The sequence below is a fragment of the Podarcis raffonei genome, chromosome 1 (assembly GCF_027172205.1).
Source record: "Podarcis raffonei isolate rPodRaf1 chromosome 1, rPodRaf1.pri, whole genome shotgun sequence".
NCBI lineage: Eukaryota > Metazoa > Chordata > Lepidosauria > Squamata > Lacertidae > Podarcis > Podarcis raffonei.
This window is the reverse complement of record NC_070602.1, coordinates 116,877,679-116,894,458: the sequence shown is the minus strand read 5'-3', so window position 1 is coordinate 116,894,458 and position 16,780 is coordinate 116,877,679. Positions and strand designations below refer to the sequence as shown.

The window sequence follows — 16,780 nt, the reverse complement described above, 5'->3', positions numbered from 1 at the left end:
CTCTCATGCAGCCTCCCACAAGGAAATATTCTTCTGAGAAGAGAAGGACAGGAGAACTGTCTTCTGCCTCTGCATACAGAGAACAAAGTGTTTGAAACAAAAGGGGAGAGAGGAAGCCAGGAGTGACACAGGCAGTTTCAAGCCGCTCGGCAGCAATGGGGAGCACCAGCCTTTGAGAACCAGCTGGCAGAAGTGATGGGGGAGATCTATACTCTGAGACCAGTTTGTTTAGAATAATAGGCAATCCTATGGTCACTTTAGGACACAATTAAGGTGCACTGATTTTTGTATCAGTCATAGTTTTAGTTGCTTTTGACAAAGGCTCTCCTCCCTGGAAGAGAGGGGAGTGGTTGTGGGCGGGAGCCCGAGCTCCGCCCCTGGCCGGGGGCCTTAGCCCCCGCCCCTCCTCACCTGGCTGGTGCCCACGCCCACCGGAGGCAGCCAACCAGGTGTCTCCGGGGGGCGTGTTTAGCAGCTTAATGCTGCGGCTCCAGCTCCGCCTCCTCCTCAGTCGTCGTCGTCCTGCAGCGAGTCACCCACCCTCCACTCCCATTTAGCTCAGGGTCTAGGTTTTTTGGCCTTGCTATGGACCTTAGGTTGGTCGCCCTGGTTGTCTGGGGGGGCTGGTAGGAATTTTTCCATTTGGCATTAGGCTTTTTGGTTTTTTCGCCTACCTCGTAGCAATCGTCACAACTTTTGTGGTATTGGTGGGTAGGTTAGGCATTGGATTCATGTGTGTCAAGGGCTAGGTGTGGCCATCGCCTATGCTATCTACCGTGGGTTATTCCGTTAAAGGAATCTGGCGGTCATGTATCCGTCCGATGCCTGCTTGGCGGGAGGCCATGGCACGACCCTCGGTGACATCAGGGGGTGATCCTATAGTTGGATTAGCATCAACAGGCTCCACCTACTGTTGAATAAACCCACCTCCTATAGTCATCCAATGCCTAAGCCAATACCTTTTCACTGCTGTAATCAATAAAGTTGTGGCCTTTTCTTGCCCATTAACCTTATATCACGTGTCCTTGTGTGTTTATTTCACATAGCGGGGGTCGGGCCCTCGATCCACAACTGTTAACACTGCTAATTGATCTATACTGTTCCACCATTGATTTTCCCAAGATCTCTACTTCTTCTTTTTTTACAAACTGCTTTGAAGGTGGGGTTTGTTTGGGTTTTTTTTTTATAGTCAAGCAGTATATAAACTTTATGAAATAAACAAACAAATAAATCTTATTTATTTATTTGTCACTTTTTACACAACAGTGTGTCGAAGTGTAGGAACAAGAAGCATTAAAACCAGTTATGAAGAGGAGTTAGTTACAATTGTCCATTGTGTCAGGGTTAACCAGCATCGTATCTTGTCTACTGTCCTATACAGTGGTACCTTGGTTTACAACCATAATCCGTTCCGGAGGTCTGGTTGTAAACCAAAACAGGTTGTAACCCAAGGCGCGCTTTCGCCAATGGGGCCTCCAAAATAAATGGGTTGTAATCCCAAAAAAATGGGTTGTAATCCAAAAAAAGGGACACACACTTCCGGGTTTGACGTGGTTGTCATCCAAAACGGTTGTAATCCAAAACGATTGCAGACCAAGGTACCACTGTATATTATTATAAACTTTTCTACTTGTATCCATGTATTTTATTAAGTTACTTTGCTTTTGCTCTAGTTTGGTCTAGTCCTTTGTTGACATATAAGCCCCAAATGGTTTAGGGGGAAAGTCTAAAGGATCGCCTTATCCTATTATGAGTCTGCCCATATACTGAGATTATTATCAGATGCCAAGCTTTTGTCACCTTTTTCCTTCTGAGGTTAGACAATGGTTACAGGAACAGGGCCTTCTTGGTGTTGGTCCCCCAGAGTGTGGAATAACCTTTCTAGAGACATTTGCTTGGTACCCATTCTTGGTTCATTTCAGCACCATTTGTAAGTACTTTTAATGCACCCTGTCCTGCACCCTTAAGGTATAGTTAGTTATTTGCTACTGTTTATACTGATGCAGCATCAAGTCGTTAGTGCTTCCAAACATTTTAGAAAGAAGGAGAAGAAATGACTACAGGACTGCTAGTTTTTGTGCGATTTCTGGGCAATTTTTGTGGGGGATGTAATGTGTAGTCTGTTAAGAAATGCAGTTGATGGGTTAATTCCCCATGAGCAGAAATTACTCATTTCCTACAATGCACCTGCAGGCATCTTGTCACTCTCTTATCTCTGTTACTTGTGTAGATTTGGCAAGTAACTCTGTGTGTAAAAGGGCTCAGGTTACAACAAACTGGGTGGGTAGGAGATAGCTTTCAACAATTCCTGCAATCTGTTGGAACTGCAGATTTGAGTGAAGGCTTTTTAAAAAGGAGATCATCTGAGAAAGGAGTTGGGAAATTGCCAGGCACCAAGACTCAGAGTTATAGGACTTTGCAAGCAACCGAACTAGGGACTTGGCTGTGGACTCTAACACAACAAGGACTTCGAACCAAAAAACCCTCTCTGGGCTCAGAGAGAGAAGACTTACTTGCAGTATCTGTAAATAGTGTCTATGTTGGTGTTGGCCAAGTAAGGACAACTCTGCAAAATTGCTGTTTTCTGTGGTGAGCTTAACCGCTTGACTGAGCTTCTGCAGCGCATACACCCAAGAACCCCAAACGTTTGATATGTTAACTGGGTTCATTGTGCTTGAGATATTGTAAGGGGAATATAAGAGTTCCACCTGTGGTGGTTCAATCTGTGATGGGGGTTTCACACATGGAAGCCAGCTACCACTTGGTTTCAGTCACTGCATGATGAACGTATAGATTTCAACGAGCCTTAGGAAAGCAGCACACTAATCTGAGTTCAAGACTACATTGGAATGATTAGAACTTGAGTGTGTTTAATACTTGGGAGAATCTGACCAACTGTTTCCCAGTTCCTGAATTTGTGATCGCTATGTATATCTACCAAAATGCACTCTGACAGTTGCTTATGACATAATCAAATAAATTTTGAAACAAGGCCAGAAAGCATGCTTCTGTGCAATATATACGGATTAAAGGCCTTCTTTGATACAAAATTAACCAAAGAAAGGGCTTTCTCTTGTATTTAATCATAATGGAAACAGGCTTCCCTTTGTGGGATTAGCAATCAAAAAGACTGATTGAATATTAAAAAGGCATCCAGGGTTTCTTCAGCAAAGGCTGTTTTGAGAAGTATCATCTAAGGTCAGCCCTGGGCCTGATGAACACAGGATTTGCCCTCGGTTTCAAAGAGAATTGGTTAGATACCTCATTTCCTTCCTGATCATGATGGCTTTAAAAGGCTAAACAGGGTTTTTTTAAAAAAACAAACAAAAAAACTTGGCTTCTCAAGATTACAATAGTCATATATAAAATTTCAACCTTTAATACTTCCTAGAAAATAATTTCACCCCAACATTTGCAGAAATCAAGGTAAATAAAGGGGGAAAGGAAACCCTTCTTAGTATGAATATTTTTCCATTAGAAAACTTAACTGAACATCATGGGGAAAGCAAGCAAGAATGGAATTTGAAAAGATAACAGTGAAGGATTGAAGGCACTGAGAAGGACTAGCATCAGATGCAACCTTATGATTAGGTACACTCTAAATATTTGGAGTATGTATGTGATCACAATGGATTCAATATGAGAGAGTCTCTGAAACAAAAATAATATTTTTTAATGAAGTGCAACAATCGGGCAGAATTGCGGTAAGGTTATTCTGGGTTAGTATATCCCCCTGTCATAATTCATAAAAGAAGGTAAAAGGTAAAGGTAAAGGACCCCTGGAAGGTTAAGTCCAGTCAAAGGTGACTATGGGGTTGCGGCACTCGTCTCGCTTTCAGGCCGAGGGAGCCGGCGTTTATCCACAGACAGTTTTCTGGGTCATGTGGCCAGCATGACTAAACCACTTCTGACACACAGAGGACTGTGATGAGTGCCAGAGCGCACGGAAACGCTGTTTACCTTCCTGCCTCAGTGGTACCTATTTATCAACTTGCACTGGTGTGCTTTCGAACTGCTAGGTTGGCAGGAGCTGGGACAGAACAATGGGAGCTCACCCCGTTGCAGGGATTTGAACTGCCAACCTTCCAATTGGCAAGCCCAAGGGGCTCAGTGGTTTAGACCACAATGCCACCCGTGTCCCCGATACATAAAAGAAGACCTACCTAAGACTCTGCTAGAAACAGAAACAGCAGGAGACCTTTAACATTATTGGTGGTGGTCTCACAAAGTGAAAGTTACAAGGAAACTGTTAATAATAATAACACCTCAATTAATAGGGATGCATAATCTTTTTAAAACTTAAATTATATAAATGGGTTTGTTAAACAAGTACAGTGGTACCTCTGGATGCGAATGGGATCCTTTCTGGAGCCCCATTCGCATCCTGAAGCGAACGCAACCCACGTCTGCGCATGCACGGGTCGCGATTTGCCGCTTCTGCGCATGCACGTGATGTCATTTTGAGCGTCTGCGCATGCATGAGTGGCGGAACCCGGAAGTAACACGTTCCGTACTTCCGGGTCACCGCAGAGTGCAACCCGAAAATGCTCAACTTCAACCCGAAGTATGACTACATAAAAAGCTAGTTTCATACATGATCATAGTAGCTGGAGTACATTATGCAAAAAAGGACTGGATAGACAGATGATGGGAATGCACTCATATGGCAAACAGGCTAAATATAATGGAAACCAGGTGTGCTTTTATTGCATATAGCAGAAGTAGATCAATGTATCTCAATATACTGTATAATTTTTTTTTTATTTAGGGCTGAAAATGAGGAAATTAAGTGCGTAAGATATGTCACATTTAATAATTCCTTTTGTTTTTGTTTTTCTCTGGATCATTTGCTTGTATACCCTTTCAGGAAGTTTGGAATACCTGAGTTAAATTTTGAAAGATGTATACACATCTCTCACACACAAATATGGAGATTGTCTTTCTCATTATCACCGCCACAATGAATTACATTGGCTGCTCCTGCAATGCTATACCTTCCCATCTTATTGTGCAAAAGGCTAGGGAGGAAAGCAGATTAAAGCCCTGTGCAGGCAGCTAAATGTGGGGGGTAATCAATGTGTGGATCAGCTGTCATCCACAAAGCCCACGTGAGTATAAGCTAGATGCACAAAGGGACTGTTACCCATGTTTAGGCTCTGTGGAGAAGAGCCCATCAAGGAATGGAGGCTGGGGCAGACCATTGGACAAAAACTAGCCTTGTCTTCATACATATCCCCACATTTAGTTGTATCTACCAGGTCTTTCTAAGTATGGGGACCCCAAATTATCCCCATGTGTTCAGTTTCTGAAGTTTTACTGAATCTTCGGATTCGGTCTTGGATTACCGGTAACTGGAGAATAGGCTTCACGGCTGATTGGAGCCTTTGTGTAGCACTTCCAGTCCAGCACTCTGTCTAACTGCTAGACCAGTTGGTCCCACAAAATGGAAAACATAAAGCAAATGCAATAACACCCTTCTATTGGGCCAACTCGAGTCATTACTCGTTTGCAGGGTTGGTGGATTAGCTGTATTTTTGGAGCCTGTGTCCATAAAAAGTAGAAAAGCCTGATTAAGTTTGATGCTCTTTAGAACAAATGAGAAGCAGCTGAAGCAGACTATGTTAATTAGATAGAAACAATTAGAGCCTCGTTAAGAGTTATGTCTGGGGCCTTGGGTTGCATGGGCTTTCCAGAGACAACACAACACATGTGAAAACATAATGGCGTAAGAATACAAGGTATTTTCTCAATCACGAGTTACTTTGGAAGATGATTTGTGTGTTGGAAAAGGGGAAATGGGTTTTGAGTGAAGTATGTCGAACAAAAAAATCTTCCAGAACTAACTCCTCTTGTGAAAAACATCGCCCCAGCTAATGTTTTCATTGTTTGGAAGATGGAAATATATGTTCTGCTGTGAAAGTGATGTCCAAACAACTTAAAGTGTGGTTATAAGCGCTCTCAACGCACAGAGATTATGCAAAATGGGACGCTGCCTGATTCAGTAGTTTGGCTCTCTGTGTGTTTTCAAGCCATGTTGTTGACTTCATCACTGCGAAGGATGATTTGCAATTGTTAGAGCTTGAAGAGGGATATTCTTATGCAGCTTGCATCATCCCTGCAATTTCCCGCTATGTTCTGATTGCGGAATCTCTACTACAGAGATAATGGAAGAGGCAGAAAGGACGCAGCTTGACTTCTCAGGTTCTGTTTTCAGGCCTAGCCACTTAGATAATTCATCATTTGATTTATAAAGTGAGTGTTTTTAGTCAGCAGCTCATTCAGGAAAAACAAAAAGGCAGCATCTTCCTAATGTTATTTTTATAGTCACTTTTTCTTCTGACTTTACCTGCGTGTAAAGATCCTAGGACTGGTGGTGAGCTGATCTGGGGTCTTGTGAGTGATTTGAGCTATGATTTTCCAACTTTGTCGTGAAAACGGATAAATGGGACCAGATGGGGGCCCCCCAACCATTTATATGTTTTTCTGTCCTCTTCTGGGACATAAATAGTGCCCATCCATTAAGTGCATTTACTGAGTGGATTCGTCTGGGAAACTGAGTTAGACTCTTTCTGAATTTTCAACTGGAAGACTACAGTATGGGATTTCAGTCCATAAATTAACTGAAGCAGAATAGTACTAAGCAATTTGTTGTTTGGGTCATTGTTGCTGCATTTTGTTTCCTTGGAGATGAGTTTTCAGACCATGCACTCTTACCTTAGCATACCCATCCGCTAGAAAAACTCATCTCTTAACTTGGCACAATATCATCTGAGCAGAGCACATTTTCGCCTCCTGATTTAAGCCCAAGGAGATTGTGTGCTGTGTGCACGAAGTTTTTTCAAGCATACAAGATTAATTGAAGTAAGTACTGTAAAGGAAAGGCAGACCTTGGCAAAAGCAGGGCGCAGGGGAGAAATATCATGCAAGTTGAATACTAGTCGTTGCATTGACTTTGGTCTCTTCCTTCATTTCTAGTTTCTGCCCTACCCTTGTGCAGCACCCTGGGTGACTTACAACAATTTAAAAGTGTATCATATATTTAAAAAATAAATAAAAATGCATATTATATCATATACAGTTGTACCTTGGTTGCCGAACGCCGTGGAACTTGTACGTTTCGGCTCCTGAACGATCAGAAACCGGAAGTGAGTGCTCCGGTTTTCAAATGATTTTCGGAAGCCGAACGTCTGGCGTGGCTTCCGATTGGCTGCAGGACAATCCTGCAGCCAATCGGAAGCTGCGCCTTGGTTTTCAAACAGTTCTGGGAGTCAAACAGACTCCTGGAATGCATTGTTCGAGAATCAAGGTACGACTGTAAAAGCAAGATGTTGAATTAAAATGCAACATAAATACAACAAAGGTGGAAACCACTGATAAAATTCTGATAGATAAAATAACAGGTACTTAGCATGCAAATTTCTGCCAGAATAAAAAAGGTAAAGGGACCCCTGACCATTAGGTCCAGTCATGGCCGACTCTGGGGTTGCGATGCTCATCTCGCTTTACTGGCCGAGGGAGCCGGCGTACAGCTTCCGGGTCATGTGGCCAGCATGACTAAGCCGCTTCTGGCGAACCAGAGCAGCGCACGGAAACGCCGTTTACCTTCCCTCCGGAGTGGTACCTATTTATCTACTTGCACTTCGTGCTTTTGAACTGCTAGGTTGCCAGGAGCAGGGACTGAGCAACAGGAGCTCACCCCGTCATGGGGATTCAACCTTCTGATCGGCAAGTCCTAGGCTCTGTGGTTTAACCCACAGCGCCACCCGTGTCCCTTCTCTGCCAGAATAAAGATGTTAAAAAGAGCCAGATAGGGGGCCACATGGGCGTCATGAGGTAAGATGTTCCCTGATGCTGGTACAGCCATTGTTAAGGCGCTGTCTCTTGGGATTTCCCATGCTCCATGGCTGTTATGGAAGTGTGCCTACTAAAGTGGTAGAATTTTGAAGACATCTGTAACTGCATACAACTGAGCCCAGTGGGTTAGAGCATGCTGCTGATAGTGCCAAGGTTGAAGGTTCAATTCTCGTATGGGACAGCTGCATATTCCTGCATTACAAGGGGTTGGACTAGATGATCCTCAGGGTTCCTTCCAACTCTGAAATTATTTGATTCTATGATAAATGAAACGTAAAATTATATACGCATTGACCTGGTTCAGATATAACACTAAACCATAGTTTAGCATTACGTGCATTCGGCTGCTGTATTTATTGATCCTCTGAAAGAACACTGATTCATTATTTGGCTTTACAGTGGTACCTCGGGTTAAGTACTTAATTCGTTCTGGAGGTCCGTTCTTAACATGAAACTGTTCTTAACCTGAAGTACCACTTTAGCTAACGGGGCCTCTTGCTGCCGCTGCGCTGCTGGAGCACGATTTCTGTTCTCATCCTGAAGCAAAGTTCTTAACCTGAAGCACTATTTCTGGGTTAGCAGTTACCTGAAGTGTATGTAACCTGAGGTGCCACTGTAAAATAAATAGCTTATGCAATGCTCTTCTTCAGCAGTTCTTCCTTGAACAGAAAATGTGTCCCCCCCCCCCCCGCCCCGTAGCTGTAGAGCATATTTAGATCCAGGCCACTGTATTTGGCATGATTGGTTAACAATTCCTCCCATAAATCTGCGGCTTTCTTCCCTTTTTCTTCTTTATTGAATTTGCGTAAGAAGCAAATAAACAGATGTATACAAATATATGAAAAACTTAGAAGACATTTTAGGATAAAATTTATCTGTAAGCTGTTTTAATTATTTTTAAGTATCATAGTTTAAGTAGCCGGTACTGTTTTGTTCCTGTTTGCAGGCCTCTTTAATTCCCACATTAAATACCCAGGAATTAGGATCTGGAATTAATTTTGTTTCAGAACACTACTGTCAGGTAACTTAAATAAAAAATTACTGATATTGTGATATGGACAGTTCAGAAACCAAATCTGCAACATTTTAAGCAAGTTTGCCTTTGTTGTTTATAGTATTACTTGCGTAGCCCCATTCAGATTTGATGCAGTTGCAGCAATAGTATCTACAACGTTGTAACTGCAAGTCTAGTTTAGGATTTACTATCCAATAACAAATAGCCACAAGGCAGGTCCTTTTTATGACATTCAGTTAAGTGGCATTGATCTGCCATGTGTATTTCCCTTCACCACTCCCATACTATTTGAACTTGCCTTGGAGAAATGTTTACTAATTACTCTAATACACTGAGCAGGCAATATCTTAAATTAGAACCATGCCAGCGACTCCTCAGCAGATCTCGGAACATAATATTTTATTAATGCAAATACATTGGCTGGTTTTTCTCCTGAAACTGCATTAGGAGCCCTTCAGCAGATTTCTGGTGGCTCTGTGCAAAAATATTTGCAAGTGATGTTGCAAAAAATTTCAGAAAGTGGACGCAGTAAACAATCTGGGAGCCAAGATTCTGTCCAGCTCTTTTGATATAACATGACTAATAACTAATAAAACAAATATGCAAGACATTTATATGGCCAGTAGCAATTTTATGGAACGCGCTTCCAGTTGAGGTAAGATAGGCCTATTCCCTGCTGAACCATTAACACCTACTGGAGATTTCGTTTATTCCATTTACTGATTTTTTACTTTTTCTGTATTGTATCCTTGTAAAGCGCTCAGAGACAAGTGTAGTTAAACAGAATGTAAATTGTTTAAATAAATTTTTAAAAAGCTGCCCTATGTGTACACACAGCTAGAAAGTGCATTTGCTACCTCCCCAAAATGCATTTCTTTTTGGCTGAGTGTGCATACATTGTCATCTTCATTTTGTTAGTATTTCATTCATTTTGATGGTCTGAAAGAGCTTTTTGATGGAACAGTGATAAGCCAACTTACATCTACAATGCATTCTGCAGTTCCTTTTGCCTTTTGTGGAAACCAGAGAGAGCCTGCTTGGGGAGTGTCTTACGATGTTGTCCAGCCACATTTGTGTAGCCATCCAACCCCTCTTTGGTGGAGACTCACCTGATAAATACCTGAGCCATTTGTTGTTCTTGACTCCATTGTTGTTTTACATAATTCTTCCCATGGATTTCAGTATACAGTCGTACCTTGGTTCGCGAAGGCCTTGTGAATTGAACTTTTTGGCTCCCGAACGCCGCAAACCCGGAAGTGAGTGTTCCAGTTTGCGGACATTTTTTGGAAGACGAACGTCCGATGCGGCTTCCAATTGGCTACAGTTACTGATGACTTTGTAACTTATAAAGTAGCACTATAGTGGTACCTTGGGTTACGAACTTAATTCGTTCTGGAGGTCCGTTCTTAACCGGAAACTGTTCTTAACCTGAGGTACCACTTTAGCTAATGGGGCCTCCCACCACCGCCGCACGATTTCTGTTCTCATCCTGAAGCAAAATTCTTAACCTGAGGTACTATTTCTGGGTTAGTGGTGACTGTAACCTGAAGCGCCTGTAACCTGAGGTACTACTGTATATGCGTTGGCAGCTAAGAAGATCAGGAGAAAAGAACTACCGTACTTTTCGCACCATTACACTCAGTTTTTTCGTCTAAAAGGTAAAGGGAAATGTGTGTGCGTGTTATGGAGCGAATGCAGGCAGGAGGAACCGCTCTTGCTGGCTGTTCGGCAGCCTCTCTTCCTCCGCTTGGCTGGCTGAGAAGCCGGCAACAGCTGAGCAACAGCTGAGTGTCGGGAGACAGCCTCTCTTCCTCCTGCCTGCCTGCTCTATGGCTTTTTGGCGAGGTGGGAGAAGGGAGGCAGCTCGGAAGCCAGCAAGAGCTGCACGCAGCGTGTAAAAGCCAAGGTGGGGAAAGGGAGACAGCCTCTCTTTCTCAGTGTCTGCCTGCTCTATGGCTCTCCCTTACACAAATGTAAGCGGCTCTTACTCTGCTTTCTTTACAATGAGCCAGAAGGAGGGACAAAGAGGGCATCCCCTTCTGTCCCTCCCCCAGCACCTCACCGGTAAATTCAAACAAAGCCGCTTACAAGGCTCCTGTCCCTGAGTCTCCTCCTCCTCTTTTTGCTCCCGTTGGAGGCAAGGCAGCTCCACAAATGTGAGTTCCCCCTCTCTCTTCCTTCCCTCCCTCCCTCCCTCTTCCAACTTCAAAAAATATTGGGGGGACAGCCAGGTAAGCCCCACTCACATACCACAATGGGGGATGGGGGATGACTCCCTCAAATATTTAATGGGGGGGGTGAAGGCATCTAGGCCCATAGGAGTTGGCTGCTTTGCCTAGGACAAATGTGAGCTCTCCATCTCTCTTCCCTCCCTCCCTCCTTCTTCCAACTTCAATAAAATATTGGGGGGGGGGCAGGTCACAGACTGCAATGATCTCAAGACAAAGTGCATGCACACTGGTACCTTATATGAATGGCAATGCCCATCAGCATGGGGGGATGATGACTTTAATGGGGTGAAGGCACCTAGGCCTATAGGAGTTGGCTGCTTTGCCTAGGACAAGTGTGAGCTCCCCCCCCCTTCCTTCATCACTGTATTGGAGATGTCATACATTACTGACAGTTCCTTCATTCACGTGGTTACAAAACACGGATCCACATGGATCCTCAGGATTTTTGCACTGGGTCACCCCAAATTCACCATCAGATCACATAGCATGTCCATGGCTACAGCATGCACCAAAAAAATCAAGCACCCACTGTTGCCTGGGGCCGCAGTGGTGCAAAAACGTGGTTACAAAGTACGGATCCACGTGGATCCTCAGGATTTTTGCATTGGGCTACCCCAAACTCACCGTCAGATCACATGTCTGTGGCCACAGCATGAACCACAAAAATCATACATCCACTGTTTCGTTTAGAATATTTTTTTTCTTGTTTTCCTCCTCTAAAAACTATGTGCGTGTTATGGTTGGGAGCGTGTTATAGAGCGAAAAATACGGTAGATAAAATAGTAGTCAATTGCAAAGGTGATTCGGATATTTAAGCTGGCACATTCTACCTGAGAACCCCTTGCTATTCTCTTGTATGCAACAAATAATTCTTAGGAGATGTGATCGTGGTTTATTGTATCTGCAGTGCCTGACGTTTTTATGGTTATTGTTGCTTTTCTTTTAGTTCCCTTTGTGAATGATGCCATGGCCTTTGGCTAGTGCAATAAAGTTTGTGATGATAATGAATGGTTGCGCCCGCCCTGTGGAATGCCCTCCCTTCAGATGTGAAGGAAATAAGCAGCTATCCTATCTTTAAAAGACATCTGAAGGCAGCCCTGTTTAGGGAAGTTTTTAATATTTAATGCTGTTTTGTTTTTAACACTTGATTGGAAGCCACCCAGAGTGGCTGGGGAAACTCAGCCAGATGGGCGGGGTATAAATAATAAATTATTATTATTATTATTATTATTATTATTATTATTATTATTATTATTATTATTGCAGGAGCTTCCGGCAGCCAATCGGAAGCCGCGCCTTGGTTTCCGAACATTATGGAAGTCAAACGGACTTGCGGAATGGATTCCGTTCGACTTCCGAGGTACCACTGTACTGATATTTCAGTCTTTGGAGAATTGCATAGATTTCACCAAAACTTTGCTCTTTAAATGGGGGTGGGGGGCAGAAACAGGCTCCAGTAGGTGTTTGTGAACTTTAAAAGGATGGGTGGAAACAGTTACCATTAACTCTTTCTCTATACTCATTGACAATTGGAAAGGGGCATGGCTTTCATTTTTTAAAAAAGTAATCCCTCCTCTTTATCAAAATCCTGTTTAACATTGGACTCACTACAAACTTTTCCCACTGCCTTGCAATAAAACAGCCATCCGTGGCACAAGAACAGGCAGCTTCTGAGCATGCAGAGTATAATATAACTTACTGCACCTGCACAGCCTCTAGTACCGGACTTCTTGTATATCCATAAATTTACCGGGTAGATGTTGAAAGGGGAATGCTCACAAAGAAATGAATGGCTGCTGGCCACTGAGTACATGCCATCCATGTGTACCAGTGGCAATAATTTAACAGCTGCTCGTTCCATCTGCATAGCTTGCAGGTATGGGCACTTGCAAAGCATTGTGCTTTTAGAACACCTCAAACCACAGCACTTCAAAGGCTAAAGTGTGTACACAGCCCCAGTCTAAAAATAGATAGGATGTTCAGAGCATCCTGTAAGCTTTTTTGGTTCTTTCCATTTCCCCTCTCATGTCCAGATGTTCCTGTTTTTCTTCATTTGAGGGGGGTGGGCTGGTTGTGCGAATGCTAACGACCTTCTAACCATTGCAGACTTAGCTTTGGAACCATCCGTGGTTTGTTAAAGCAGCAGTACAGATGTAGGAGTAATAATAATTATTTCTGAAAATGAAAACGACCAGGAATTTTCACACAGGAGAAGGCAAGCATAGGCAGTGTGCAGGGGGGGATACTCCCAAAAGTACCTCACCCCCCTACTTGCCCCCCATTGCTGAACTCCTTTCATTAATATATGTTGTTGTTTTTCTTTCTCGCCCACCTAGAAATATACTTTCCCCCTTTTGTGGCTACCCATATATATTTTTTCTGATGCTGGAGATAAGGGAAAAGCAATAAAGCCTTTGGGATGTCCCCAACTGCCTAACAACAGATAGGATAGTGAGCAGTTATGACTGCATTAAGTCATAGTGGACACATTCGCCAAACACACTAATGCTTCACTTTTCCCACTTCTTCTCTTTTGTGCCGATGAGAAGGAATTCAGAAACTTCTGCTTCGGGTTTTAAGCAAGCCACAGTTCTTTGTGACATCTGAACATGGAACTGTGGTTTGTTTAAACTGTGGTTAGTGAGAACCCTCCATGATAAGGCTGTGTTTTTCTAATTGAAATGTAAGCTGTTGCTCCTGCTGTTCCTTTACTGGCATGCAAAAGAGGAGGAGGAAGCATACAAGCATAAGGCTTGTAGCGCAAAACCACAGTTTCCCATTGCATCTGAACTGAGACACAGTATTGACAAGAAGGTATTGAAATATTAATTTATTTTATATGGCCAAAGTGGGATGAAAAGCCTCAAAGCCCTTTTGGGGTCTGGTTAAAAGAATACTTGCAGCATCCAGGAGGCTGGAAGGTAGCTGTATTGAGGGACTCTGGTTATTTTTCACTAAAAATAGGCAGCCTTCCTTTTAAAAGCTGTTATATAACAGTCTTTGGCAAATTGCATTACTGTGGTAGAAGGAAATATAGTTATGCTGAATAGGATTTCAGATCAGCAGATAAGTAACAGAGCCCTGTGATTGATAGAGCCTTTAAAAAGCATGGAGGTGAGTTTCTTTTACACCGTCGGTGCATAGAGCTTTGCAGTTTCACATACATTTGAACCTCGGGTTCAGAACTTTGTTAGCTGCCACTAACAAAGCCAGGAAATTCTTGGATCGGGCTGTGACACGCAAGGTGTTGGCATCTACCGTGCAGATGACGTTCACCTTTCTGATGACGGAAATGATGTTTGGTTGCCCGATAATATCGAATGCATAAGAGGAGGGTTGCAAGTGTGAGGGTATTGGCGGCAAGCTTCGGGCTCGTGTGGCAGTTAGGCATTGGAATAGCGATGTGGGGGGAGGGCGAGGGATGGCCATCCCCTGCCCCTCCATGCGTAAGGGTATTCCGTTAAAGGAATCCAGCGGTGTGGATCTCATCCGAAGCCCGCGGAGGGGCTAGGGCCATGCCACGATCCCAGCGGGAACCCAGGGGGGCTTGAGTCGATCTGCATTGGCGGAGCTCCCCCTACCCTTCCAGATTTCCTGCAAAGCAGGCAGGAGTCAGATACAGTCTTGATGGCAGTGCCTAAGCCAATACCGCTCACATTCTGTAACCAATAAAGTTGTGGCCTAAATTTTGCCCATTAACATTAGCCAAAATTCTGTGTCCTTGTGTCCTTGTTCTCCTGGGGCTGGCTTGGGGGTCTTGAAGCGCAAGCAAGAGAACCCAAAATTGACAGGTTGCTCGTCCCTAGGCATTTTGTAAGACAGAGGAGGAGTCAAAATTGCCCCTCATGCAGAGGATATCATATTCAAGCTGGGCTACTGAGGGATACGCTTGTCAATGCATACTTTGTTTTTTTGCTTTAACCAGTGGTTAGGGATGGGGAGCTGGATTATGAGGGGAAGGGACTTTTAATTGTTTGCACACCCCCCCCCCAACATGGTCCTCATCCAAAAGCGTTTATGCATGAGTTTGGACAGACATTCAGCTTTGAAATTAACGCTGGCAAAGCAGAGTTTATATATTTTGATTAATCATGAAAAAGAAGCTATAACGGGACTTTGGAGGGTTAAATGGAACAGTAAGCTTGTAAAATATTTAGGTGTTTTTACTGAACTCCAGTTTGGATCAATAAGGTAAAATCAATTATAACCCAGTCAAAACATTTAAAAAGATATTTACAGTGATAGGAACAGTGTAAGCTGTCTTAGTTTGGAAAAATAGCATCAATAAAGCGAACCTTGAATACTCTCACTCCTCCTCCTCTTTTTGCTGTTAGGCAAAAGTTTATTAGAAAAGTGTCAGAAAGTGCTTCAGTCTTCATGTACTTTGTTGATGGGTTGGGGAAAGAGCAAGGAGACCAAATGAAGGACCTTCAGAAGTTCAAACAGCAAACAGAAGCAGTGCTTCACTGTACAGCTCAGCATTTGACTTGGAAAGAGATTGCGTCACATCTCATCCTGGATAGGTCAGTTGCGTAGGGTGTGGTGCTGATAATGTCAAGGCTGCAAGTTTGATCGCCACATGGGACAGCTGCATATTCCTGGGGTTGGACTAAATGATCCTCAGGGTTCCTTCTAACTCTATGATTCTATATTATGCTGGGGAGAGCATCAGCAAGTAAGCCTAAAACCAGGGTGGATAAAAATCAATGATTTTAAAAAATAATAAATAAATAAATCGGATTTTTAAAATTTAAATCAGTTTTTTTAAATAAAATGCTTTTGGAGGAAAAATCTTTCTAAAGATAGCTTTCTGTTTAAGTTACATTATACAGTGGTACCTCGTGTTACAGATGCTTCAGGTTACAGACGCTTCAGGTTACAGACTACGCTAACCCAGAAATAGTACCTCAGATTAAGAACTTTACCTCAGGATGAGAACAGAAATCGCGCGGCGGCAGCGGGAAGCCCCATTAGCTAAAGTGGTACCTCAGGTTAAGAACAGTTTCAGGTTAAGAACGGACCTCCAGAACGAATTAAGTTCCTAACCCGAGGTACCACTATAGTCCAAAGGCTATTCATCAAGAAATAAGCATTTGTTTTAAGTATTTCTTGTGTGCTAAAACTCAGTCTAAGTTTATTTTTTTTAAAAAAAGTTTAACCACATCAGTTAACAAACATGGATACATATGCTATAATGTACAATGAGACCAGATCATCTCTGCAAGCTGGGTTGTTAAATGTCTGGGGTTTTCACTCTAGCACTGAAGACATCACACACACGGGACACTTAATTGCGGCCTGTTTGCATGCATCCTAAAGGATTTACACGGGCTCCCAGTATGTTTCTGAGCACAATTCAAAGTGTTGGTGTTGACCTTTAAAGCCCTAAATGGCCTCAGCCCTGTATACCCGAAGGAGCGCCTCCACCCCCATTGTTCAGCCCGGACAGTGAGGGCCTTCTGGCGGTTCCCTCACTTCAAGATGTGATGCTACAGGGAACCAGACAAAGGGACTTCTCAGTAGCGGCACCCGCCCTGTGGAACACCCTCCCATCAGATGTCAAGAAGACACACAACTGTATGACTTTTAGGAGACATCTGAAGGCAGCCCTGTTCAGGGAAGTTTTTAATGGCTGATGTTTTACTGTGTTTTAATATTTTGTTGGGAGCCACCTAGAGTG

At 43.2% G+C, this 16,780-nt stretch overlaps 1 protein-coding gene across 7 annotated transcripts in view; it reads left to right on the top strand.

Annotated features, from left to right (window-relative positions):
• The window catches only part of RAPGEF4 (Rap guanine nucleotide exchange factor 4), a 173,078-nt gene that overhangs the window by 72,528 nt on the left and 83,770 nt on the right, over positions 1–16,780 (top strand). The window lies entirely within an intron of this gene.